The sequence below is a fragment of the Castor canadensis genome, chromosome 7 (genome assembly GCF_047511655.1).
Source record: "Castor canadensis chromosome 7, mCasCan1.hap1v2, whole genome shotgun sequence".
In the NCBI taxonomy this organism is placed as follows: domain Eukaryota; kingdom Metazoa; phylum Chordata; class Mammalia; order Rodentia; family Castoridae; genus Castor; species Castor canadensis.
Window position 1 is genome coordinate 147,398,525 of NC_133392.1, and position 26,720 is coordinate 147,425,244.

The 26,720-nt window shown below is 50.8% G+C and overlaps 1 protein-coding gene across 2 annotated transcripts in view; it reads right to left on the reverse strand.

Annotated features, from left to right (window-relative positions):
* Alpl (alkaline phosphatase, biomineralization associated) overlaps positions 1–14,067 on the reverse strand; it is a 52,438-nt gene extending 38,371 nt beyond the window's left edge. The window contains exon 1 of one of the 2 annotated variants that reach the window (XM_020177110.2): positions 13,922–14,067. The gene's annotated coding sequence lies outside the window, so the exon portion shown is untranslated. The remainder of the gene's footprint in view (positions 1–13,921) is intronic. The other variant, XM_074081077.1, reaches the window with a different exon arrangement.
* Between the last annotated feature and the right edge of the window lie 12,653 nt (positions 14,068–26,720).

Genomic DNA, 26,720 nt, shown 5'->3' on the forward strand with positions numbered 1-26,720 from the left:
CCTAAGTTCAAACCCCAGTACCACAAAAAGAAAAAAAAAGAATTACAAACACATGCAACAACTTGGGTTAATCTCAGCAATATAAAATTGAGAAAAGCTCTAAGAGATTATGTAAAGCTTGATGATTTTTCACAAAGTTAATTACATATTTTGTACAATACATGTACATATGTATATATATGTACAACACATGTACATATAATTTTCATTTATTTATTTGCTTTTTGAGGGACTGGGGTTTGAACCCAGGACTTCACACTTGCAAAGCAGGTGCTCTACTGCTTGAGTCATACTAGTCCATTTTGCCTTGGTTATTTTGGAAATGGGGAATCTGCCTAACTGTTTGCCTGGGCTGGCCTCAAACCTCAATCCTCCCAATCTCAGCCTCCTAAGTAGCTAGGATTACAGGCATGACTCATTAGCATCTGACTTGTACATATGGTTTTAAATAACAATCAAAAGGACACAGAGACTGAGAAGCCCCTTATATATGATCTATACCTATATGTGACATTAATACCAGCAGAAACAAAAATCTTAAAAACCACTAATCAGAAACAAGGCAAGGGAACAGAAGCCGCAGAGCTCTTGACAGTAGTTATCCTGCTGTACGTGATACTAAGACTAATAAAAATAACAAAGTACTAATCCAGACTCAGTTACCCCACACTGAAGGGAGGTGGGTGGGGAGGGATGAAACAGCCTAGAGGAAGATGTAGGGATCTGTCAGTACTCTAGTCCTGGTATTCATGCGTGTTCTAAGTTTATTTTTACAATAAAATAGACCAGGGGCCATTTGTGGACCAATGATGAAAGTTCCTGAAACAAGGATGACGATTAATCCATGCACAGATCCCAGGTCCATAAACGAATAGATGAAGTCCTGGGTGCAGTCCCAGGACCCAGGAGCCTGGCAGGAGGACCATGAGTTCAAGCCACCATGTTCTAAGAGTGAGACAAAAAGAACAAATGAAAACCAAAACGCTTAGCAAAACTACACATCGTGCTGAACACGATAAAAAGCACTTGACGTGTACCACAGCTCACTGAGGTCTTAACAATCTTACTAGGCTGGAAGTGTCACAGCCCTACCATGTCTGAGCTTCAGTCACGAGGCAAGGTCAGTCACTGGAATCCAGATCTGAATGCACTCAGGTCCCCGACACCTGGCTGAGACTCCCTTGCTCCTGTTACATTAGGCAAGCTAGAGGAGTTTCTTGGCAAACTGCAGCTGTTCAGTAAGCGCCCACCTTGATCCAGAGGGGTCGTGTGCACGCACTAGAAAGAGACTGGATGGTGGCCAGGAGACCTGGACATAGCATTCCCCACCCTGTGACCTCGGGGGGACTACTTGCCCTCCCTGGGCCTCCATGTCCCCAGTGTACCTGGAGTGGGCAGGAGCAGCCAGCCCCCTGAAGCCATTCTTGCCCAAATTGTTGTTAAGGGACCATCCAACAAACAGGAGGTCACCCACCTCTGCACTCTCCTGGCAGGTCCCTGCTGGCTCTCCATTCATCAGGGTCAGATGGACCCCACACCCTGTGTCCTGACCACCTTTCTGACATCACCCTTGGCCACGCCCCACCCCCTCTGACTTCTATGCCTCTTTCTCTGTCCCCCAAGGTTTTGAATTCACTGTCGCCCTGCCTGGAACACTCTTCCAGATCCTTCCTTGGCTCCCACCTTCCCAGTCTCCAGCTCAAAGGCCCCCTCCTCCGAGTCCCTGCCCATGCTAGGAGCCCCTGGCTGAGCTAGACCTTTGCTGCTTTCCAAGCCTGCTGGTTTCCTCCACAGTTCTCTCCACTGCCTGAAATCAACTGCAGTACTTTCTGGTCTGTCTTTTCCAGGATGATGGAGCGTCAGGGAAACCCTGGTGCCATGTTGTTCCAGGCTGTATTCCCCAGAACCTGAACTGTACCTGCCTATAGAGGGGGCTGTTAAAAATATTTGTGGGGGGTGGGGAGGAAAGGATGAATGCTGTCTCCCCTGGGAGTCCTTTGCAGCCATCCTGCCCCAGCCTAGTTAGGCGACATCTCGTGCTTCCTCCCTCCTGAACCACCTGGGCTCTGTATGGGTCAGTGTACCTGGCCATCTTCCCCCACACTGGTAGCTTTTGGAGGGCAGACACATTCATCTGTGAATCCCAGCACCAGCTCAGGGTCCATGTTTGTTGAATGAATGATTGAATGAATGAATATCCTCTGTACCCATCCTTCCCACTTCCTGACTGTTTCCTTCCTTCTCCACCCTCACAGGTGCTAGGATGCTGGTGCCTAGGTGAGCAGCTGATAAAGGCCACTGCAGCAGGAATTTCCTGGGACAGAGAAACCTTTATTCCCCCACTTGAGCTATTGCAGCCAGTGAGGGGACAAAGCCCAAGCAAGGGTTGCCTTCGTCACAGGCATGAGCCAGCACAGCCAACTGGACAGGCATTTTCCCTGTAATTTGCCCAGGGCAGTTGGAGTGTGTGACAGGATGCAGAGGCTGGCAGGGCTGCCTTGAGCCTGACCCGAGGCCTGGCACGGCCGGGCTCTGCTTGGCCAGCGGCCACAGGAAGCACTTTGAGTATCCAAATCATGCAGCTTCCCAAGAGGGAAGGATGTGAAATGTGCTTCCTCCAAGAGTGGGAAATGAGGCAGCAGGCAGGGCGGCCAGGGGAGCAGGGTGTTGGAGGAAATTTCAGAGTGAAGGTCTTACACAAGCCAGCAGCCGCCTGAGCTCCCCACCCAGGAAGGCTGGAAGCTAGAGACAGAAACTCAGAAGGCTCAGGCCCAAGGCCAGAGCCCTGGACAGAGGCTGGGCCGGTCCCCTACTGAGGCTTCTGACTTAGAGGCAGCCTCAGCCAGGCTAATTGCCCTGGCCTCCCCCTGACCCCAGCTCTGGAGACACCAGGACTCCCCAGCTGGGTCCCCCACCCTCTGTTCTCCTCCTTTCTCCCCAGGAATCACAGGGGACAGACAAACTCTGCATTCCAGCACAGGAGGGGATAGGCATCCTCAGTGGCTCTCCTGGAGCGTCATGTAGTCTATTCTTGCCGCTTGCTCAACTCCCCTCTCCTCTCCAGAAGGACCAACAGGTTCATTAAGAGTTTATCCATCTGGCCTGCAGACATTCATCTAATAGTGATCAGGACCCAGACCCGGAGGCCAGGCTACACAGCCTGAATGAATCCCAGGTTCATTCGGGATTAATTACCTAAGAGCTACATTTCCTGGGTTCAGTTCCCTTCCTTTCTCTGTGTCTGTTTTTCATCTGTAAATAACGGGGATTCCAGAATCTACAAAAGGAAGGGTACAGAGCACACTCAGGGGCCACACTGCACAAAGGGCTTTGGTAAATGACAGCTCTTCCCGTGACTCGTGAACAGATTAAGGCTTAAGAAGACAGGCCTCGGTCTCTGGGCCAGACATCCTCGAGGCAGACATGTCCTCACTTACCAGAGCCAAGACTGACCTGGGAGGCAGGCAGGAAAGATCTCAGGCTCTAGATTTTAAAAAAGGGCTGGTGGAATGGCTCAAGGTGTAGGTCCTGAGTTCAAATCCCAGTGCTCCATTTTATAGATGAGCAAACAGAGGCTAAGAGATATTGAGCTACTTGCCTGAAGTTACACAACTAATGTGAGGCAGTTCTGGAATTTCTGCTTTGTTTCTCTAGACCACCAGCTTCGACCCAGGGGAAGTCACTGACTCTCTGAGCCTCGCCTCTGTCTCTGTATAGCACAGATTATACAGTGGTCCTCCGACCTATGAGGCCTTCCCCACCTTGGAGGCGTGGTACTCCCCTGTGTGGTCAGCCCTGGGTGGTGACAGAGAACCAGGGAGCTGAGGCATCTGGGACAGGTGGGGTGACAGTCAGTTTCCCTTCCTGGAAATCTCTCTCTGGACCCAGCCTCAGGGTGTGATGTGGGGGAGGCCCTAGAGGAGATGGGGAAACTGCCCTCCACCCCATGGATGGGACAACACCCTCATGCATGACCACACTAGCCTACCTACCAAGAGCCAGCCCAGTGACACATCAGGGAGTGACCCAGAAGGAAACCTTGGGAGTCCTTACAGGTCACAGTCACGTAATCGGATGCCTGATGGCTGGGGTGCACACCCCAGGTCCTTCAGCTACTAACCGTTCACTGTCCACATGGGCACACATTTCCAAGCCTGGTTCCCATCTGAGAGCAGGAAAATGACAGTGGCATCTCCGTCCTGGGTAAGTCACTATATCCGCACCCACGCAGAGCAGTCAGCACGGTAAATCAGGAACTCGTCCTTCTTCACTCCGATTTGCCCCTTGCCTCTCCTGCCAGCTTCTACTCCAGGCACCACTGTCTGCTCCTCAGATGACAGTCACAAGACCTGCCACATGCTCCAGCCTGGACCAGGCATGTTGTGTTCTTGGAGGTGTTTCACAGTAGAGCTACATGGTCACTTGACCCACCTCGTCCCTTGCCTGTGTGTTCTGGCCCTCAGATCCAGGGCAGGGCTCTGCATTATAGGAGTAGGTTGGGGTGTGTGTGTGTGTGTGTTGGGGGGGGTCCCACCCACATCATGCTAATTGGAACACGCATGTCCTGGGAGATACTATTTGCACTTGATAGCAACTGGGTGGCCTGGGGGAACATGTTTTACCTCTCTGAGCCTCAGATACTAGGAATAAATAAATATAAGTGACGTGCTTAGAACAAAGCTGGGCTCATGATACACATTTAAAATGAAAACATTTATTGATATAAATGCTTACTCCTTTGTTTATCTCTTATGGAGTTATTTTTTGACATGAAGAAACTGAGGCACGGAGGTCACCCAACTCAGTCCCCGTGAGATGTGACTCCTGTGAGCACTCAATGTCTGTGTGAAGTGCCTACCGTGTACCGTGGAGCAGCGCAGGTGTGGATTCAGGAATGACAGTTATAACAACTGTTTGGATTATTAAGGAAATTGAGATGGTTGGGGACTGGGGATTCCACTGTGGACACAAAGACTGGCCAGAGCTGTGACCTTGGGGAAACTCAGACCTGCTGAAAGGCCTAAGCTGCTGCCCACAGGAACCATTCCGTCCCACCGCTGGTCACTAACAAACCATTGAGAAGCTGGTGTCATCTGAGGATAGAGGAAGACACCAGTTCAGGCTGGGGAGGGTGGCCACAAGAGGGTCAGGCATCACACGTGGGGGACAACCTTCACAGTTTTCCCCAGGTGACCGAGCCAATGGGTCTGTAGAAAGCCCGACATGTGCGTAGCCTCTTATTAATTCAAAAGTCACTAAATACATGTTGACCACGGTCACCCCGATAGACACTGGGATGCAGGAATGATTCTGATAGGACCCAGCTGTCCAGGGATGCAGCTCCCAGCCAGACACTGTGTTCATGACCAGGTTACACAGGGCTCAGGATTTCCAAAACCCAGCTGTGATGCCACCTGGCACAAGCAAGGAGAGGACACCGTGGGGAGGGGCAGCAGGGGCCAAGCAGAGGTGCAAGATCTGGGGACACATTTGGAAAGCTCTCAGGTCTGGGAAGCCTTGACCTGAATTGAATGGCAAGATTTTACCATCAGTCTGACCTCAGGCAAGTTGTCTTTTCTCTCTAAGCCTCAGTTTTTCCTTTTGCAAAGTGAAGATAATACCTTCTCAGGTTGTGTTAAGAAAACACTGAATTCATGAATACAAAATGGCTTTAAAAACTGAAAAGTGAAGCCAGGCATGGTGGTGCACGCCTATAATCCCAGCACTCAGGAGGCTGAAGTAGGTAAATTATGAGTTTGAGGCCAGCCTAGGCTACATAGCAAGACACTGTCTAAAAAAACACAACCTGTTAAGTGGGACTGGAGGTAACTCAGTGGTAGAGCACTTGCTTAGCATACGTAAGGACCTGAGTTCTATTTCTAGCATGGACAAAAAAAAAAAAAACCTGAAAAGTATAACGGGAACCTGGAATCTGAGGCTGGGAGTTAAAGTGACTGGTTCAGGGTCATGTGGTTGATTAAAAACAGGAACCGGGGGCTGGCGGAGTGGCTCAAGTGGTAGAGTGCCTGCCTAGCAAGCACAAGACCCTGAGTTCAAGGTCCAGCACCACCAAGAAAAAAAAGAAAAGGAACCATGATAACAATTCTGCCTCTACAAAGTCAGCACTCTTGAGTTCCCGCCACCACCCCAGGCTCCCCTTGGCCATCCGTTCAGCAAGGTTCAGGGAATAGGTAGAACACTGACTCGCTGTGTGACCCTGGGCCCCCATCCTCCCTCTCTGATCCTCAGTTTTTCTAACCTGCCAAAATGGTGGTGCTGTTTGGAGTGCTGTGCAGGAGGAGGCGCTGGGGTGAGCTGGAACTCAGTGCACAGGACGTGCTAGGCCTTCACGGGGTCCTGGGTTCCATCCCCAGCACCAAAATAAAGGAGGCTCTGCCAATGGAGGAGCACTTTTCTCAGACACAAAGATGTCATGGTCACGAGTGAGAATGACAATGATGACTGAGGGAGAACAAAGGCTGCTGTCCCCAGACTGAGCCCCCAGAAGCAAGCAGGGCCTCGCTTCGAGCTGGACAGATGTGAATTCAAATCTCACCAGCAAGGGATTCAGGCAATACACTTCACTGGACTCATTTTCCCCCACTTGAAAACTGAGCTGTTCTAAGGCTTAACTGAGTGTCTGGAAATAAAGCCAGCAGAAGGGTATGGCACATAACAGATGCACAGCACATGGGGTCCCTCTTGTTTCTGCCCTGCTGTGGTTATGAAGGGTGGGGAAGGGGGAGCCTCGCTCTTTCCAGGGGACCTGAAACAGCCCCTCATACATAAGCCTATGCAGCGGACAGGCTCAGAGCCTGGTCAGCCTTCCCCCTTGCAACTGAGAGTGGCACAGCTGTGGCCCCATGAGAGAACCAGGTTCTGGCACAGTCTAGCTCAGGGTCTTTCCACACAAGGAAAAGAAGTCTGAGGCGTGTTGTGACACTAAACAGAGTGCCACCTGGGCCCATCCCTTCCCCACTCCCATCCACACAGTCACCAAACCTAAGCTGTTTCTGGGATGTCCTTTCATGTCGTGAGCTGGTTCTAACTAGATGCTCATGGCTGTCTGGAGTACCATACTGTACTGGAAGAAACTTGAAATTTATTTACTTATATGTTTTTTGCAGTGCTGGGATTTGAACTCAGGGCCTATACCTTGAGCCAATCCACCAGCCCTTTTGTGTGATAGGTTTTTTTCAAAATAGGGTCTCGCAAATTATTTGCCCAGGTTGGCTTCAAACTGTGATCCTCTTAATCTCTGCCTCCTGAGTAGCTAGGATTACAGGCATGAGCAATTGCACCCAGCTAGGAACTTGAGCTTTAGAGAGCAGTGGCTGATTTGTGACATCTGACAGGGGTGTAGGACAGGAGAGTGACAGTATACGTGCCAGCTCAGAGCCATCCATGAACTTAGAAAAGCCCTAAGGCCTGTCTCACTTACATAAGGGATGGTTTTTGACCAGGATAACCAGAAGCCAAGAGAGGGAAGGGGACTTGTCCAAGGTCACACAGCTCGAGATGGCAGGGCTGGAATTCAGACCCAGGCTCCACTAGTACCTGAGGGTGCTTCCTCCTAGGACTGTCATTGTCTTTTGGACTAGGAAGGGCGGGGGGAGTATCCAAGTGAGTCTGGGAGAATGGACCCTGCTGCCAGCCAGGAGTGCCTATGCCAGGTTCCCTCCCAGTGAGAAGCCCACCCCTGCATCCACAAACCCCAGAGACAGGTGGTTCAACTGAAAACAAAAGACACACAGCCAAGTCCCCTGAGGGCTTGTATCCAGCAGATGCTAATCTGACTGGGCAGCAGGGCATGAGACCACTTTCCAGCTTCGTGACTTTGAGAAATTAATCGTCTTCTCTGAGCATCTGTTTTTTTCTTTTTTAAAAAATGGGCAAAATAACAAGTTCAGGATACTCAAAATAATTAGTTCAGTTTCTGGCACAGAGTAAGATCTGAAATGGCAATTATAAAGACAAGTCAAGGGGGTAAAGAAAGTATTTTTATAAAAAAAAAAAACCCAAAAACTCTCAGCTGGTTATGGTCAGGGCCTGCACAAGCTACTGAGAGGAACTTTATTTCTCTTTGGTATTTGCATAGGCTAACTGACCTGAAACATGAATTATTTCAAAAGAAGGAACTAATTTTTCTAGGAAGATAATTTATGTCACTGAGGCTACAAGGAAGGAAGTAGCTGCTTGCAATGGTAGGGACAGTCATCTCTTTCTTACTTCCCAGCTGGAGAGTTTATGCCTCAGTTTCCTCATCTGTAATGTGTGACATAGCACCTGCTTTACATCACAGAGCCAAAAGAGGGATCTCGGGTGGGGTATTCAAGGTCAGCAGTTAGAGATGGTGGACTTTTAGCTGGGATAGGGCAACCTTAAACAGAGGAAGAAGGAGAGCAGCAATGGAAGCACTTAGGAGCCGGGGAGTCAGAGTGGTACTCAGAACCAGTGCGACGCTTTCCTCCCAGGATGGTGACAGGCCAGTGACTCACTTCTATAAAGGAAGAGGCAGGTAAGTGACAGTGAGGTCAGGTGGGTGGAGAAAAAATAAGTAAGTCCAGAAAAGCAGAGCCTGACATAGCTCAGGGAAGCACGAGGAGCCCTGGGGATTCCCAGAGAGGCCGGAAATCTTGCATAAGAGCTGGAGGGCACCCACTTGCTGGGCTAAAGTGGACTAGAGAAGGCAAGAGACTGACCTAACAAAAAGCAGCTCAGTGGTAGCGTGCTTGCCTAGTATGGATTTGCTCTGGCCTCTTGAACACGTAGAGCCCACGCACCGTTGCCTGAGCTCTGTCCAGCAGTGGGCAGACCCAGCCAGGTGAACTTGGTTCCTGAGTCAGTAACTCACAGAGACCAGAAAGGCTAGGGACACATCTCAGAAACAAGCCCAGGTGGAAGGAGGTCTTACTCTCCAGAAAACAATCACCTTCCAGCCATCCTCTCCTTCCTTCCCTGGGTCAGGGCAGGGGACAGAAGCACCTGAGACACAGGCTCCCTGAGCCTGGATCTCCTGACAGTAAAACAGCAGAGGGTGGAGTACGTGAGCACATATGCCTGGAAGCCAGTGTTACTCCTTCCATACAGGGCACCTCCTCTGCAGGAGCAAGGGCCAGGAGAACCTGTGGTTGCTGTCCAAATCATCTGTGCTGCCCAAGGCATTTTACTAGCAGAGAACTTCTAGAATCTCACATCCTGCCAGCAGTCTCCAGAGCCCTGAATTTCACCGCCAGATTTCATGGTCACTCCCGCTGTCCTCCAGTTCTGACTTGGTGATTCTGAGATACACTCACTCATAGCCACCATGGCTCCTTCTTGCCATTACTGGCCTTGGAGCTAGAACAATGGGCTCAGATGGCAAGGTCACATGTCCTCTGTGTGAAGTGCGTCTACACCAATGCACTGGCCATTGGAGGATCAGGTGAGATGGCAGATGACAAGGCAGATCTGTCCCTGAGGGGGTGGGGCAATCTTTAGAATAAGACACCCAGGGCTGTTTGTCACCAAAGGGGGACAGCTGAGCAGGCCCAGCTTGTTGAATGTTGGCAGGCATGCCCTGTCACCTCCAAGCCTCCAGAACCTTCAGACTCTTCCTGGAGACCACCACAACAGGAAAAGATGCTGCCAGGCCACCAAAGAGGAGCTGGTGCCTATGTTCCTAAGCTGACCCCCAGCAGGCTGGCCCAAATAAGATCTGAGCCCACCATAGTGGGCCTTCCCAGCATCAGCCCAGAAACTGCAAACTCTAAGGTGGGCAGGCAGACTCAGTGACCCAAGAGGGCTGTGTGAGGGACTGGGGTGCGGTGAGGACTATGGTTGAAGTGGCTGGAATGGCTGCCACTTAGCTCTGGCCATTGCGGCCAGGCAGGGACTCAGCCTCACAAAGCCACGTATTCTTTCAAGAGAAGCCAGAAACCCCTGTTTTTATGTAAAATGAAACCGACTGGTCTAACAATACCAGCAACTAAACTGAAGTTTTTAACTCACTGTAGGAGCCAACAATCCACTGCCCCAAGCCTTGTTGCTTTGGGAGGGCAGTTTGTGACTGAGCCAGCCTGACGTAGCACAAGGTATACCATAAAGACCTGCGGTCCCAGGCCACGTCTTAGGGAAATGTCATTCTCCCTCTTGCTCTTCAGATATCTTGGTTGAGGAATCTGAGACCCAGAGAGGAAGTGACTTGTCCAGAGTCACACTGATGGTAAATGTATCAAAAGTCATTAAAGCTGACCTAAGCTCTGCTCTCCTGAGCTTAGATCTTTTTCTACCACTGACACCATCTACATCCTTTGAACAGTTATTTCTTTTCAAAAAACAGGTAAACTAAGGCCATACTGTGGAAATGAAACACACCAAATTAAGGAGGGTGTCAGCTTGGAAGGGTCATAGAGACTGCCCCGCCATGGCTGTGTGCTCCTAGGCAAGCCCCTTCCCCTCTCTGGGCCTCAGTCTCCCTCCTCTGCAAAGATGCCAGCAGACAGAGCCAGCCCTGAAATTCTAGACATCTATGTGGTCTCCTCACCAGCCAGCACTCTGTGGCCTGAAAATGATATAAAATAGTAATAATAATAATAACGAAAGAGCAAGTCCACACCAGCCAGAAAAGAACACTGCAATTTTTACTGAAACCCAACTCTTGCTTACTGGAATTGAGAGCCATAGTAATACTGGGGACAGTCTAACCACCATCCTACAGTTAAACAAAAACACATCTGGTTTAACTTCTTCCTCATCTTCTCCCTCCATCCCTACCCTCATCTCAAATTTTACCCCTTCATTTGAGAAGTCAAATTAAATGCAAACAATTGATTTCATGCCACAGTAAGGCTGAGGGCTTAGGCATGGAAAACTTTAAGCATGGAGTTTTTCTGGGAGCAATTACGAAATGTTGGGGGATGGTATGGGAAGGCAGAGAAAGATGGAGAACCTTCTGGAATATTCTATGGACACTGAGCACCATACAGTGATGCTGAGGACTCACTATGAGGTGATGCTCAGAGAGACTAAGTCACTTGCCTTGGGTCACACAGCTGGGTATTGAAACCAATTTTCTAACATTAGGCCAGTATGCTTCCTGCCGTGAGGCTTCTGTATCCTAGGCAGAGACTTCACTCTGGTCCTCTGGACTATGGAAACTGTCTCACAGGGACCGTTAACTTCTCAGGAAGCTCAAAGTTCAAAGCTGAGAGACCATCTTGCTAGCCCTTCTCAGCAATCCTACAAAGTACATACTATCCCACATCACAGATGAGAAAACTGAGGCTCCAAGAAGGAAAATGACTTGTCCCAGGGTCACACAGCAGTGCTGGGAGTGAATCTCCAATCTACTGCACCAACTGTATTATAAAAGTTAGGACAGCTCCAGGAAAAAAAAAAAATAATAAAAACACACATACCACAAAACCCAGCCCTGGCCTGTGGACGGTCGTGCTGGGGCGCTGAGTCAGCATTCCTGTGGCCATGTGGAGAATTCTAAGTGCTGTTCTCAGCCCAGCTCGCTCATGCTTCCTGCGATGTCCTCTTGGAGCTCTGGGTTTTATATTAATAAGCCCAGTCGGACTGATTTCAAGTCGGACCACTCCAAGCTCTGCCTCTGGATCCCAGAACTCTGGATGGGTACCACACGACCATTGCCAGATTTGGAATTCAAGATCCCCACTCCAGTCCCCGCTGCCCAGGTAGTCTCTGTGTGTCCTAGGGCAACTGGCTGCCTCTCTAAGAAGTTTCTTGGGCGATCACATCTAGTCTGCAGAGTCCGTTACATAGACGTCACAGGCTAGAACAGGGTGGAGCTTTGTCCTGCGCCTGGTCACAGGGAGAAGGTACTGCAGACACCTTCTGGGTTGTTTCTAGCTGGGAACTTTGAGCTCCTGGCCCAGACTGGGCATCTGAGTTTGAGCTATTAGGGCGGCATGCTGCCCCACCGCATGGTCTACCAGAGAGTGGGCAGGGCCAGGGCAGGTGGGTGGAAGGGTCACAGAGTTCTGAGGCAGTGACATACCCTGCACAGTCTCGACATTACAGTTTCTGCTGAGATTGGAGCTGGGGATAGTCACTATTCTCTTAAGCATGGTCACTGATTAAACACTTTGTAAGCATTAATTATATGGAGACCTCACCACCAGAGAGGAGACTGAGGCACAGAGAGGGAACAGGGTTGGTCTCTGGTCACACAGCGAGGTTGCCTTCTTTATTAGTGAGGACCAATGCTGGGAGATCAGTTCTACATATGGTAATGCACCTCGACCTTTTCTTTGTGAATTGCTTCATTTCAGTTTTACGATGTCAACTCTGACACTCAATTTTCAAAGTCTGAAAAAATTTTGCTCTATCAATGTCTGTTCCATGAAGGTGGATTTTGTCTGTTTAATTTATTGCCCTACTCTCAGCACCTAGAACAGAACCTAGGGCAAAGAGGATGGCTGATAAGCATTTGAGGATTGAGGACAATGTTTTGTCCTGGCCTCCATTCAGTTTTATTGCTCACTGCAGTCCCAGGAGAGACACATAGTCCTTTTTTACAGATGGGGCCACAAATTCAGAGACATGAGCTCTGTCCCACTCCACCAGGGGGACTTTGAGAAGCTGTGTCCAGGGAATTCAGAAAACTTCAGCTCAGGAAGAGAAAAAGAGAACTTCAGCTCCCTTGCAGGGAGTGGGGTGTGTGGGCAGGGCAAAAGCCCCATGAGAAGGGCAATATTTGGAAGGCAGGTCTGTGCCAGGAAGGGCCTGCAGGGGAATACCTAGATAACTCCTCATCTCTAGGCCAGTGATGGCAATACGAGGCTAAGGTTGCAGGGTTTGGAGTCAGGGTTCAAATTCTGATCCTGCCACTTGCTTAAATTCTCTAAAGCTCAGTTTCCCCATTTGTAAGATGAGATGCTGGGTGTTGGTGCAGGCCCTGCACACAGTAGGCATTTGGTGAACAGTTCCTGCCATCTTCACTGATGTGGGGAGCCAATCCTGGTCTCCTGGGAAGCTTGGCCTACCTGAGGGGGTCTCTGATGTTTTCCCAGGACCCAAAGGTCCTTTCTGGCCTGAGAGTCAGTCATCCCCTCTTTTAATCTCAAGGATGCACACACTGCAAGAGTCTTTGTAAAAGCCTCCTCCTCCGGCCCCACTCTGGGTTGAAAGGATCAGAAGGGACAATGTTGGGTAAGGCTTTCAGCTGCCTCCCGCCCTTCCACTGTGACCAGGCCTTTTAACCCTTTCTTACTAAGGCTGCGCGGGACATCAGCCCTCCTGCTCCCTCCCACCCCCCCAAATCACCGACGAACACAAGTCGCAGGCTCCTGGGCTTCCCGGGCTCCAAAGCTTTGCCCAGCAGCTGCGGTGCCGCCCCCAGCCCCAAACATACACCAACACGAGGTCTCCCCCTTTCTCCTCTAGGAATCCCAGCACCTCCCTCCCAGCTCCAGCCCCAACTACTTTAGACAGCAGCCCCTCACCTGAAGCTGCGGAGACTTGGACGCGACCAGGCTGGGGGGCCGGGGAGGGCGCTGGTCACAGGCTGGGGACGGAGGGGACACCATGGGGTGCTGCTCAGTCTTGGGGAAGCAGGAGCAGGTGTCTAGCCTGAGGATGGGATCCCGGGCAGCGGCCCCAGAGAAAGGAGACCCCGGGACGGCAGCGTGGTCGCGAGTGAGGTCCATTAGCAAGCCGGCTCAGCGGGCGCCACGTCCAGCCTCCAGCCCTGCTCGGAGCACCCGCCAGGATGCGCGCGCGGGACGGAGAGGGACAAGTGGCTGGGATCCCGCGTGGGCCTCCGCGGGCGGCGTGCGTGCGTGCGCTGGGTGGCGGGGCAGGATTCCTGCCCTGCCATTTGTCTCCGACATCGCCGCCACCCCGGGGCCAGCGGAAGATGCACGGATCGACCATGAAGGAGGGGTTCTCGGGCAGCCGGGGGTCCAGTCCTTACCTGCGCAGAACTCGTGGTGAAGATCTGTCCGGGCACAAGCGGCGTGGGACCGGCGAGCTGGGATCCAGGGCGCCGAGTGGCGGGAGCGCGACGTTGGCCCGGCCGCCTCCCCCGCCGGTTTATAAAGGCGGCCCGGGGCCCCAGCGACCGGCCGCCTCCCCGCCCCCGCCCCCGGCCCGCCCCGCCCCCGGCCTGAGCCCAGAGCCCCGCCGGCTGGTGGCGCGGCGCGGCCAGGGCGCCCCCTGCCGGGGAGCGGGACACTGGGCCCGCGGGGCTGGGGCAGCGGGGTGTCCCGGGCCTGCGGTCCCGCCCGGCCCTCTCAGCGAGCTCGGGCACCGATCCTGGTCTCGGCCCCGCTGGCTGCTGTTCGTCTTTGTCCTTGGTCTCTTTGTGGGTGTCTTTGCCCTGGCCAGCTTCTTGTCTGCACCTTTCCCTGAGCGTCTGACTCTGTTTACCTATGTGGCTTTCTTTGGGTCTGTGTGTGTGTGTCTCTCTCTGTCTCTGTCCACGTGCGTCTGAATGTCCTTTTTCCCCCTCCGGACTTTCCTGTCGTCCTTTCGTGCCGTTGGCTAGGGCCAAGGAAGCAGAGGGAGGACCCCGCCCCCCCCCCCAACACACACACAAGGGCCTTCACTACCCTCCTCTCCTTAGAGAGGGATGTGTCGGGATTGGGTCCGGGACTTGCCTCCCGGGGACAAGAGCAAGGGCAGACTACTTCCCGGGCAGTGGAGCCAGACAGCCCAGGCTCAAACTCTCGTGACCTTGGCCAAGTCACTTGTCCCCTTTAACAGACAGACGCCCTCTCCCCTGACTTCCTTTGCCTCCTGGTGCGCGGCTGGATAGGAGACAGTGTTTGAAAAGTGCACAAAGGAAGCTAAATTCGCCGATAAGTGGGGGGAGGGGCGCGGGGTGCTGCAGGTCTGTCCTGGCTTCCCAGGGTCCACTGCCCCCTTTCCCTGAACCCTTTCCTCTGAGAACCAGACTGAGTTTGAATTCTCTGTCAATTTTCTGCCAAGAAGTCGCCCACCTCCCCCATTCAGCTCTGTTTGAATGCCTCCTGTAACAAAGAGCTCACTGCCTCCTAAGAAGGGGGTCTCCTTGTGGGCCTCATGGCTGCCTGGAACAATGTGTGACTGTAACAACAGCCACCCAGTAGTGTGAAGGCCAGAACCACAAGTCCCCTGAGTCCTGCCTTCCTCAGCATCTAAGCCTCCTGGTTGCTTCCCTGTTGCTTCAGCTACCTTTTACTGAAGGTCATAAGGAGGGGACTGAGGCCAGAGCAGAGGGAAGGCACCAATGCCCACAAAACCAATTGCAGCCCAGAACTCTCTCCCTCACCTACTGCATTTCAGGTGCAAGGCCAGGCATCTTGTATATGTTATCTCCCAAGTTCATTATCCAGAGCAGAAGACTGAGGCCCAGAGAGAGCACAATTCATCTTTAAATTTGGACCCAGGACTGGGGCCTGGTGCCAAAAACCAAGAATGTCTAGGTTTATTTTTATTTCTTCTTGTATTTTTATAATTGATACTGTTTATTTACAGAGGTGCTATAAAATTTCCCTTTAAAATAAGTTTATGTTTTTAGAAAGTGAGTCCAAGTACCGAGTAAGTACTACTTTACTTGTTTACGTATTTCGTGGGTTAACATGATCATGGCAAAGTCACCGGGGCGGTGAATGAATGAAGCTTAGAAGCTGGGAGTGACAGGACAGTGATAAGCCCAGACATGAGGGGCAAGAGAAGGTTCAGTAATCACTCATTAATGCCAACGAAAGGTTTCAAGGTTTCGGAAGACTGAGAGTCAGGGAACATTTCCAGGCACCAAAAGTCTTCCTTCTCAACCCGATGGAGGCTTGGGGACTGAGTTGAACGCAATTGGAGACACCCCATCCACTTATCATGCCCCCCAAGCCCCTGCCCCTGGCTTCTGATCTCCCTGAACCTAGGGGGATGGCACTTCCTCTTGGGCCCCATGGCAGACTAGGACTGTGAATCTCAGTGGTGTGCTCCTGTTACATGCCCGTTTGAAGTGTTGTTGTGGGCCGGTGTCGAGGGTCCTTGCCTTCACAGGCCAGGGAACTGGCTCATGTGGCAGCTGATTGACTTATAAGCCAAAGCTGGTATACAAAGTAGGATTTATTGGAGAGAAAGGAAAGGCTACAGCTAGGACAGTGCAGTGGAACCGGTAGCTCGCTGCTCAGGTGAAGGCTGGGGCTTTTATGGGCGTTTTAACTCTGGGTTAGGAGGGCTCTTTTCATTGGCTGTGGATTCTCGGGCTTTCTTAGATGAATGGTTTGTTTGCCCTTATTGGGGGAGGGGAAACAGTCTTGAGAGCATTTTGTTCATCAGCCCTGTGGCAGATCTATCAGACCCAGTACCTCCTCTTCAGGATGCAGAAATGCAGATTTACAACTCCTCAGGGTGCAGGAATGCAGGTTTACAACTCCTTCCTCCTCAGGGTGCAGGAGTCACAGTGCCCTCCATGGGGGACGGGATACTCCCTCATCTGCCTTAGGTCTCCAGACCCAACACTCCCACCAAGTACATCTACCTTTGAAATCTGGGGATCAGTTACCAGCAAGAGGGACCACTGCTTGGACAGCTCTGCCACCTTCCTCCCTCACACCATCTTGCCCTGACTCCGGCTCTGTCCCTCAACTGAGGGCTGGGGGTGTGGCTCAGTGGTAGAGTACTTGCCTAGCATGCCTGAGGCCTTGGGCTCCATCCACAGCACTAAAAAATGAAAAAGGATTGAACTGAGACATGGTTATCAGTGCCTCCCAGTGCCACTTCTGACACTGTCCACACAGCAAGAAGGAAGCCTGGACTTCAAACTTTGAGACCAAGTCTTCTTTCCATCTCTGCCCTGGTGCATTGAGCAGGTCACTTTCCCTGTCAGGGCACAGATTCCCTGTGGGTGGCTGGAGTGGATGATCTCTAAAGACAGCCCAGACTCCAGGGTTCCAGGCCAACTCACCTAGCAGAAAGCAGCTCACACGTCAGATTTCTCTCCATCTAAGTGGGTACCTTAGATGTACCCACTAATGGTACCCTGGGGTACCATTTCCCAATTGAAAAAAGAAAAATAGGCAAACAAACCACTTGCCCTCTAAGCCCAGTGGTCACCTTGAATTCCCACACCAGTTTGGTAAGGTGGACAAGGCAGGTGTTCATTTATTTCCAATAGAGCTGAGGAAACTGAAGGCCAGATATTCGTTACTTAAAGGTCAGAGTCAGAGCTGGAACTGGAAGCCAGTTCTGCTGATTCTGTCTAGACTACTTATCTACTCATTCATGTATCCCATATCCACTAAGCACACACTGAGAGCTCCCTGCCTCAAACCCGACCTGAGGTTTCCAGGGCATTAGAGGCAGACGCCAGTAGCCCAGGAGCACAGGACAGGAGGGGGCAGGGATGAGGGACAGAGGCAACAAGACTTGAAGTCCTATTCCCAAGAAGCAGTGAGGAAGCAGCACTGACAAGGGGGCTGGGACAAGACTGCCCAAAATCCAGGCAGATATTTCAGGCAAGGGGGACTGGAAATGTGTTCATTTTGACCTTGGAAAAAGGTCAAAATGGTTCCTAGGGGAATCATTTTATCTCAAAGCCAGGCTTAACCCAAGCTTAGTCATTTGACTTCCCAGGTAGCCCCAACTTCAACTCAACAAGAAAATGATCCCACAGGACTGGGATGGAAGAGACTTAGAAAGTGAACCCACTTTACTGAACGCTGACTCTGTACATAGTAAGCCATGGAATCCTCAGAGTAATGCTGCAGATCGGGGACTTTTCCCCTCACATTGCAGGTGAGGAAGCAGAACCACAAGTGAGCTGTCATTTGCTAGGTGCCTCCTTCCTGCCTGTCAGCCAGGTGCGAGGCTTTTTACAGGAAGATCTCATTTACTCCTCTTCACAATAGGAAGGTGGCAGCAGCCTGACATCATCACCTTCCAAATGAGGAAACTCTCTGCTAAGACAGGCTTAGCTACTTTGTGGACTCAACAAAGATTTACTGTGTGCCTAGTGTGTGCCAGACACTGTTCTAGGAGCTGGAGACCCAGGTGAAGGAAACAAGATCATCTTCGTGAAGCAAACATCCTAGCTAGAGAAGACAGATGATAAAAATAAATGGTATAAATAAGTAGGCGACACAGTAACTCAAAGCTGGTGAGGGTATGGATGGACAAAGAACGAGAGCAGATAAGGAGGACAGGCACACTGAAGGGGAGCAGACTGTGGCATGAACTAGGGAGAGAAATGAAAGTGGAGTGAAGGATGAAGGAGGGAGCCTGCGCACACTACCCAGATAGTCAGGGAAGACACAGAATTTGAACCCAGGTTGCCTGTATCTAACATGTGGGTTTCTGAGCAGTGTGCAACAAGCCCTCCTGGGACCAGCCCCCAAGCCTCACCCCAGTCCTAGGCTTAACCTTCTAACCCAGCCTCCAGCCTCTCTCCTAATCCTAGCTCAAACCCAGCCCTTGCTCCAGCCTCTGCTTCTCTACCTTAGTCCACTGTCGCAGGCAGAACCAACCCACAGGATCCCCTTACATGTGCAGCTCCACCTCCAGTCCCCAGGCTCCTCCCAGCAGTCAGCCCTGCCCTCAGCCCATGGCCCGGAGGTTGTCCTCAGCCCTTATTGCCCTTAAAGGAAGTCCTCCTGACAAAGGCCCAGGGAGTACACTTTGTAAGAAAATCCCATTGTCCAGCAAACAGTGCCCCATTTTGTCTTTATTTCTCAAGGGACTTGTGAGCGGGCTCTGAGCTCTGACATGGAGCATGTCACTTCCTATTCTCAGTCATGGAAAAGGCAGCAGGCCAAGAGGAAAGGTCAAGGCTATCTGCTAGGGGCTGGATTCCAGAGGCCAGGGCAGACTCAGGCAGGCCCGGCCTGAACAGGCCTGTAGCATTTTCCAGAGTGGAAACAGAAAAGAAGTCACCTGATGAGTGGGAGAGCTTGGCTGAATGTAGGGTGAATACAGAGAGAAGGCTTCCTCTGCACCCCCACGGGCTCTTTCCATCTCTCACCATTTTCCTGGAAAATATCCATCCTCCTGCCTGTCCATCGACTGGTCCATCTCCCTGTCTTCCACACTCACATCGTGGGCCTTGGAGATGTGCCCTTGGGCATTGCACCACTATAGCACCCCACTTCTGCTAGAAGAACACTCAGGGACCTGAGGATGCTTTAGGGCTTGACACTGGCAGGCTAATATCAGCAGGTTGGAATTGGTTTATTAGCATAGATTTGGTGTTGGGGATTGAACCCGGGGCCTTGCACATGCTCTACCACTGAGCCACGCCCCCAGCAGCAATGTTTTTAAAGGCTTCACAGGTCTCCATTTGATCTGCTTGCACTCAAATGCTAGACTGGTGACCCTCCCCAGGACTTGCCACTTCTTCATGTCCAGAACAGTGTGGGACTGCCTGTCTCCTGACAAGGTCCTTGTATTAATGGGTGGTCCTAGCTTGGCAGGTCAAAGCCATGGCAGGGGTGGAGAGGTGTCATTATTTGGCCTCGTGCCCACATCCCAGCAGGAGCTGAGAGGACTGGCATCTCCTTGTCAAAGAAATGCTTAGAATGTGCTTGGGGCCCGAGGGGTCTTTTGGCAGTTTGATCTGATAGGTCTCCTGCCTCCTGGACTCTGCTTATTCTAAATGTAGCATGAGGTAGAGAGTTCAGCTTTGGAACTGGAACCCTGGGCCGACCATCAACCTGGGGAGCATCTCTCAGGTGCACAGGGCCTCTTAGCAAAGCCCAGGTCTCTGTTCAGGCAACAGAGTTTAAGTGAAAGACAAAAAGTAAGTTAAAATACGTCATAGCCTTATCTCACAGAGATAGCCCATTTAACACTTGACATTTATCTTTCCAAATTTAATTTCAAAAACAAACAGAAACTTCTAAAAAAAAATGGGATACACACTGAGGACCCAACTTTTCGCATATAATCCACCATTTTCCCAGTGAGGTGCAGCTCCCCTAGCCTTCTGGTGTGTCATCTCAGGTACTCCCGTGGGTAGTATTGTGGTCCCATTTTACAGATTATGAGGCTTGGAGGTCAAGCCAAGATCAATCAGCACATGACTCCCAGTGCAGACCCCTAACATGGTGCCCCTTCCTTAGTTCCACAGATAGAGAAAGGACCTGCCACTGCTCATGCAGGAGGTGCCCACCAAGGGCTCCCCAAAGTGACTGTGACCATGTGCCCAGTCCCCTCTCCAGGCTCCTCCTAAGTGGTCCCTGAGGTCTCTGAGACACAAAGTGGCTAAGACCAATGGGTTTAATGTTTACCTCCCCAACAGCAGTGTCCTGAAACCTAGGGACTTTGGACTTTCCCCTTGCCTTCATGGAGTGGGAGTGGTCAGGCCAGAGGGCACCACCCTCCTCAGTTGCCAGGCCTCCTGTGCAGGCACCAGGATTCCAGCTGTAGTGACTGGCCTAGGCTGGGGATCTGAAGTGAGACTAACTGGGTTCAAATTCGATTCTACTAGCTGTGTGACCTTGACCAAGTGAGACTCCCTGCCTCAGTTTCTTCATCTGTGACGTGGAATCATAATGCCTACTACACAGAGTTGTTGAGAAACAAAATGATACCTACACTTGCCTTGGAAGAGTATATGGCACATGCTAAAAGTGCAATATCCGTTATCGTTATCATTATCATTACTATTATTCCATTTGGAATGGTCTCTGTTGGAAATGTAGGCCCCAAAAATGACCACGTGGAGAGGAGTGATCTGGCCAAGAGATTCTTTATTGCCCGGTGGGAGAGGGAGAGAGCCAAGAGAGCGAAGCAGGAAGCAGGGGCTTAAATACCCCTCAGTGGGACTCAGCATGATCTGATTGGTTAGGATCTTATGGTTCATGCTGATTGGAGGTTGGGGCAAAAGGAGGATTCAAGCTAGACTTGAGGCAGGACCGTGACCCTGGAAAGCGGAGGCTTAAGGGTGCAGTAAGAACTGAAACCTATCGGCACCATTATTGCCAACAGTCTCACTATGTTGTCTAGGCTGGCCTTGAATTCACAACCCTCTTGCCTCCACCTCCCAGCTGCTGGGATTACAGGTGCACACCACCATGCCCACTTTGATAGCTTCATTAATGAGCATTTGAGTTGCAGGTAATAGGAAAAATCTCTCCTGCTGGACTAACAGAAGAGGGGAATTCACAAAAAGGGGGTTTGATCATTAGTCAGGCTCCAGAAAAGACTGCGAGCAGGGATGTGATCAGTTACCAGTCCAGACCGTTTTCTGTCTCAGTTTCTTCAGGACCTGGTTCTTCCTCTTTCAGGATTTGCAGCAGGCCTGACCTCCCGCAGGGCTTCCTAAGCAAATGCATCAAGGCATTGCAATTTCAGGGCCCAGGAGGGAGTATCTGATTGGCCCAGCTGTGTCACGTGTCCACTCCTGGTCCAATCAACCATGGGTGGGGGTGGAGCCATGCAGTGCCATCATGGTAGCTCCGGGAGAAGAGGGGACTGGCCTGTGAGATGAGACACCTCAGAAGATGGATCCCGCCGTGCTACTGCCTTCCTACTTTCCTCTTTTGTTCTCTAGCTGAGAGGACACTCACTCATTGTCACCCTGCCACACAGCTGACTATAACCTTCAGCGAGACCCTAGGCTTGTCCCCTGACTCAAAAAGGAGCTGCCCCACTCGGGTTCCCAGTCAGAATCTGAGAATTTATGGAGAGGGATGAAAGGCTGGGTCTCCTGGGTGCTGGGGCCAAGCTGAGCTGAAGTATGGGCCAGCAGAAATTGAGGAGCAGTCACCCAGAGAGACACCGAGGGGAGCACACCCTGCAGCCCTTGGCCAGGAGGTTGGGTCCCCCACTTTCCAGCTCCCACTTTCACTGTGGAAGAAGCCTGGCTGCCTTTAACTTTGCGGGAATTTCCAGTTACAGTCACACAATTCCCTCCATCCAAATGTCTTGTTTCATGTCACCAAAAAGATCCTGCCCAGAAAAATTCACTTCCTTATTTCTCCCTAAAATGAGCCTCAAATAATCTGACATCTTTATTTCTCCAAGGAGAGAAGACACAACCAATGCACCCCTGTGTTTGTGCTGTTGAAGTCCCCGTGGGCATGGGTGCTGGCCTGTGCCTGCAGCTCGCAGAATCCCGTCCATTTAAGGACACTCTGGATGCTGGTCCACACCATAATACTCTCCTTGTCTCAACATCACCTGACCTCTCTTAGGAGAAAGGGGACAGAAGGCAACCTGCCCAAAACAATAGGTAGAAACAACCATGATGGAGGCCAACTTCAGAGCGTGGGCACTGTGTCCCTCGGGGCAGGAGGAGAAGGTCCCCAGTTGGGCAGGGAGAGGGAAGGAGACTCCAGTCCCTAGAGTTGGGCTGGTCATGACATGTCAAAGTAGGAGCCAGTGGACATTCCAGAAAACACATCTCCCAAACGACCAATCTTGAGCTTCTGCTTTTGGGTATAGAAGCTGCTCACAGACCAGACAGTAGTTCACTGGATAAGCCTGTCAGCATCTGCTACAAAGCCACCTGGCCAGTTCCCTTCCACCTCCCCACCACACCTAAGTAGCTTCCCAGAGACCCAACTCCAGCCCTGTCTCTCTAGCAAACCAACAAAGATTTCGGATTCAATGATTTTTTTTTGAGCACCTGCCGTGCGCTATGACCTGTCCATAATTAAATCTCTCACTCTGTCTCTCCTGTTCAGGAGCCATGGGTAACACAGGATTCTTATTTCCTTATTTGTAAAATGACAAGGTTGGACAAGGCCTGGTCCAAGGCCTGCCCTGCCATGCCAGTCCGGGAACGTCTCTCACTGCTGCTGTGTAATGTTATGACGGTGGGTGGCAGCTATCTGCTTCCTTATTCTTGGGCCATTTTCTCCACCTGTGAAGGCAAGTCACCATGTTTCCTGATGTTCCTATCTCCCCAGTGCAGCAGGTCTTCGTGGAATAAACTCTCACCATTGTTTGTCTGAGAAGCCAGCTGGTGTCAAGGAGACAAAACAGGTCCCTGACTGACTGGTTAAAAGGCTAACAGCACAGAGACCCTGACAAGTGATGTGTCCACATTCTGAACCTTGGGGCTGGACCAGTTGCATCCCACCTCACCCTGCCCTTACCACACCCTCCCTTAGCTATCAGTGGTGACTATACAAAATGCACCCAGGGTACCAGCAAAGTGAAGAATCCCCAAATCCAAACAAAACACCAGAACAAAAGTTCATTCTGACAATCTGATCTAGAATGTTGCAGTCAGTCAATTATCAGAAGTACAAACTACTTTTGTTTTTGGCATACCTGTTAGGTATGTATTTGTGGCTTGATGTCACTTATATTTCCAGTTACATGGGAAGGGGTGAGTAAGAGGCATAGCTGTGCCCAAGGCATCTGAGGTCCAAAGTGAGCTCTGGCACTGGGAGTTGGGTTCCCAACATTGGAACTGGTAGCCCCAAGCCATCACCTCCTCCTCTCCCTCTCTCTCCATCCTACCCCTTCTCCCGTCTCTTGCAGTGGAAGACCTGTCTGTTTTAATCAGTGACTCTTGAAATATCTTAAGACCTTAGTCGTGAAGCATTGCTCTACTTACCCGTGTTACTGAGTCCAAGTGATTCTGCTCCTATTATTTTTTTTCCCAGGGGCTGGGGTGGGACGGAGGGAACAATCCCCTGAAAACAATACCCAAGAGGCTAATCGCTCCTTTATCCCAAGCAGGGCCTTTGCCAACTGATCCTGGGCCAAAAGGAAAGTCCCCTAATCTTTAGGGTATTTTTTAAATAGATGGGATCAGGATTCTGCAGGGCAAATTCTCAAGTCTGTGGCACTGGGTGGGAGGCAGTGTGTTTCTTCTAGAAATTTCTCTCCAGTTATAGACAACTGCTTACCTCTGTCTCGGTGACTGGATCGTCACCACCTATGCTGAAGCTTGGTTGCCTCGTGACTGTCTTTATTAACACCGGTAGATTTATTTTAGGATTAAATGGCTATCAAAAAATGGAAGGGCAATTTTTGCTGTAAATAGAAAGCCATCAGAAGCATAGATTCCCACCAATACAAAATGCTTCACTAAATTCTAGCTTCAATCTGTCGCCTGCCACAGACTTTTAGGAAGTAGTAGGAGCGTGCTGACGGTATGTTGGTTGGATAGATTGGAATAAAATTGCACCTGAAAGCCATGCTGAGCCTGCGATTTGAGGCTATTTAGGACCACATCTGGGTCCCACCTACTCTGGGCAATGCGGCTGTTCTAGGAAGCTGTAGCTTCCGGGGCAGAGGTGTCCTTTGTTCCCTCTCACAAAGCGGCCTCACCTTTGAAGTGCAGCCAATACTTCCCATACGCTGGGGACCCTGTGCATAAGGGCTGTGACAGGTCAACCCTGGGACCAGCAGCCTCCCTCGGACCTCTAATGGGAGGGGCCCAGGGGACTCTGAGTGCTGGGTCCAAGGCAGGCCTCACTGTGGAACTGCTGCTGAGCCTGGGGTCTCACAAGCCTCTCTGTCAAATGATGCAGGGCACTCTGGAGAGGAGTGGGAAGCCCATCTCCCTCCTGGGGAAGCAATGCTCCAGTGCTATCCGTGCAGCATTAATCTTTGAAGTTCTGGAAGAACACTCACTGTGGCCTCTTTTCCCATGGCCCCACCAGCATTTGCTTTCTCCCGACTGGCAGCAGTGAGTGACAGGTACCCTTCAGATGTGGTTGTCCCCCCTGTTTCAGAGTTTTACCCATTCCCCCAGGGATGGAGGACAAGATGCCTCGGAAATTGAAATGCAACTCTGCTGATTGGACCCAAAAGTAATGGGTCAAGTGACCATGAGCCAAAACCTTCTAAATGGAGAACCACAGTAAAACTTTCCTCTTTATAAGTTGACTATCTTGGGTATTTTGTCACAGTGATGAAACACTGACTGACACAGGCACCCGTGGCTCTGCTTTGGAGCTGCAATTCTAATTTCCAGCCAGCCTGACTTGTGCGATGCAGGGTCTGATTCTCACCACCTTCAGCCACCTCTTGCCCCTGGCTGTAGCTACCTGGGCCTTCTTTCAGTTTTTCAAATACACCAAGCTCTCTCCCACCACAGGGCATTTGCACATCCTGTCTCTTCTGCCTGGAAATCCCCATCCTCTGTCCCCAAAAAGCTTTGCCTCATTCTGTCCTATTTACTCAGTCTCAGCTATAGGTTTACCTCTTCCTGGATGCCCTTCCTGATAAGCAGCTCTGAAAGAGTCAGGCCCCCATTGCACCCTTTTAGAGCACTGGCTACTTCTTAACCCTTACCCTAGTATGTTTATTTATTTATTTTTTGTCAGTACTGGTGTTTGAACTCAGGGCCTCATGCTTGCTAGGCAGGTACTCTACTACTTGAGACACTCCACCAGCCTTAGGGCTTTGCAATTGCAAAACAGGCTGTCTACTGCTTGAGCCCCACCTCAGTCCATTTTGCTCTGATTATTTTGGAAACAGGGTCTCTCAAACTATTTGCCCGGGTTGGCTTCAAACTACAATCCTCCCAATCTCAGCCTCCCAAGAAGCTAAATTACAGGCATGAGCCACCAGTGCCAGGGTCTTAGTATACGATTTGATTGACACCCATCTTCCATCTTTCCCTCCTGACTGTAACCTTCATGCCTTCATGCAGACAGAGACTCACAGTGATTCCCTAGAGCTTATCGTCTGGCTCGGTGAGGATTTATTGGGTGAATAAATGATTGAATAAAGGATGTTTTGAACTTCAAATAAGGAAGAGGAAGGGGGAAATGGAGAGAGAATTCATGTTTAGTAGATACACAATGCCAGATACTTACAATGAAGCGTTCCACCTAATTTTTACAGGTGACCCATTTTACATTTGAGAAAACTGAGACTCACAGAGATGTTAGGTAACCCGACCATAGTACACAGCTAATAAAAGGCAGAGTTAAATTAAGAACAGAGAATATTTTGGCCCCAGTGCTTGTGATCTTCTCAGCAAAGAAGACATACAGACAGCCAGTTAGCACAGGAAAAGATGCTCCTGGAGGTAAGTCATCAGAAAGGCAATTAAAGAGCAATGCAAGGCTGCTGCACACCTATTGAAACAGCCCAGCTCCCAAACACTGGCGAAATCCAGTGCTGACAAGGATGTGAAGACAGCCTCGCAGTTTCTAACAAACCTAAACACACTCTCTCCATACAATCCAGCCATCTGCCTCCTTGGTGTTGGCCCAAAGGAGTTGGAAAAGTGTCCTCCCAAAGACCTGTACACGATGTGCCTAGCAGCTTTACTCATGCCAGCCAAAACTTGGAGGCAACCAAGGTATCCTCCGGACAATGGAATATTAGTCAGCACTGAAAATAGCCATTAAAACATGAAAAGACATGGAAGAAACTTTAGTGCATTTTGTGAGTCTGAAAGTGCTCCATACTGTATGGTTCCAGATGTGTGACACGCTGAGAAAAGCAGAGCTTTGGAGACAGGAAGAAATCAGTGCAGGGTTGGGGGAAGGGAGTAGACAGAGCACAGAGGAATTGCAGGGCAGTGAGGCTGTGCTGTATGAGGGCTGTGGAGTGACTCGAGTGGTAGAGTGTTTGCCTAGCAAATACAAGGCACTGCCAAAAACCCCAGAACTACCCTGTATGCTCACTCACAGTGAGTACGTGTCCTGGTACGTATGCCAAATCCACAGAACATGCAGCATCAAGGGTGACCCTGTGCACACAGCAGACATCAGGTGACAATACGTCAATGCAGAGTCACTGGCTGGAGCGAACGCACCACTCCTGTCAGGGATGCGACTCGTAGAAAGGCTTTGTCAGTGTGGGGGTAGGGGGTA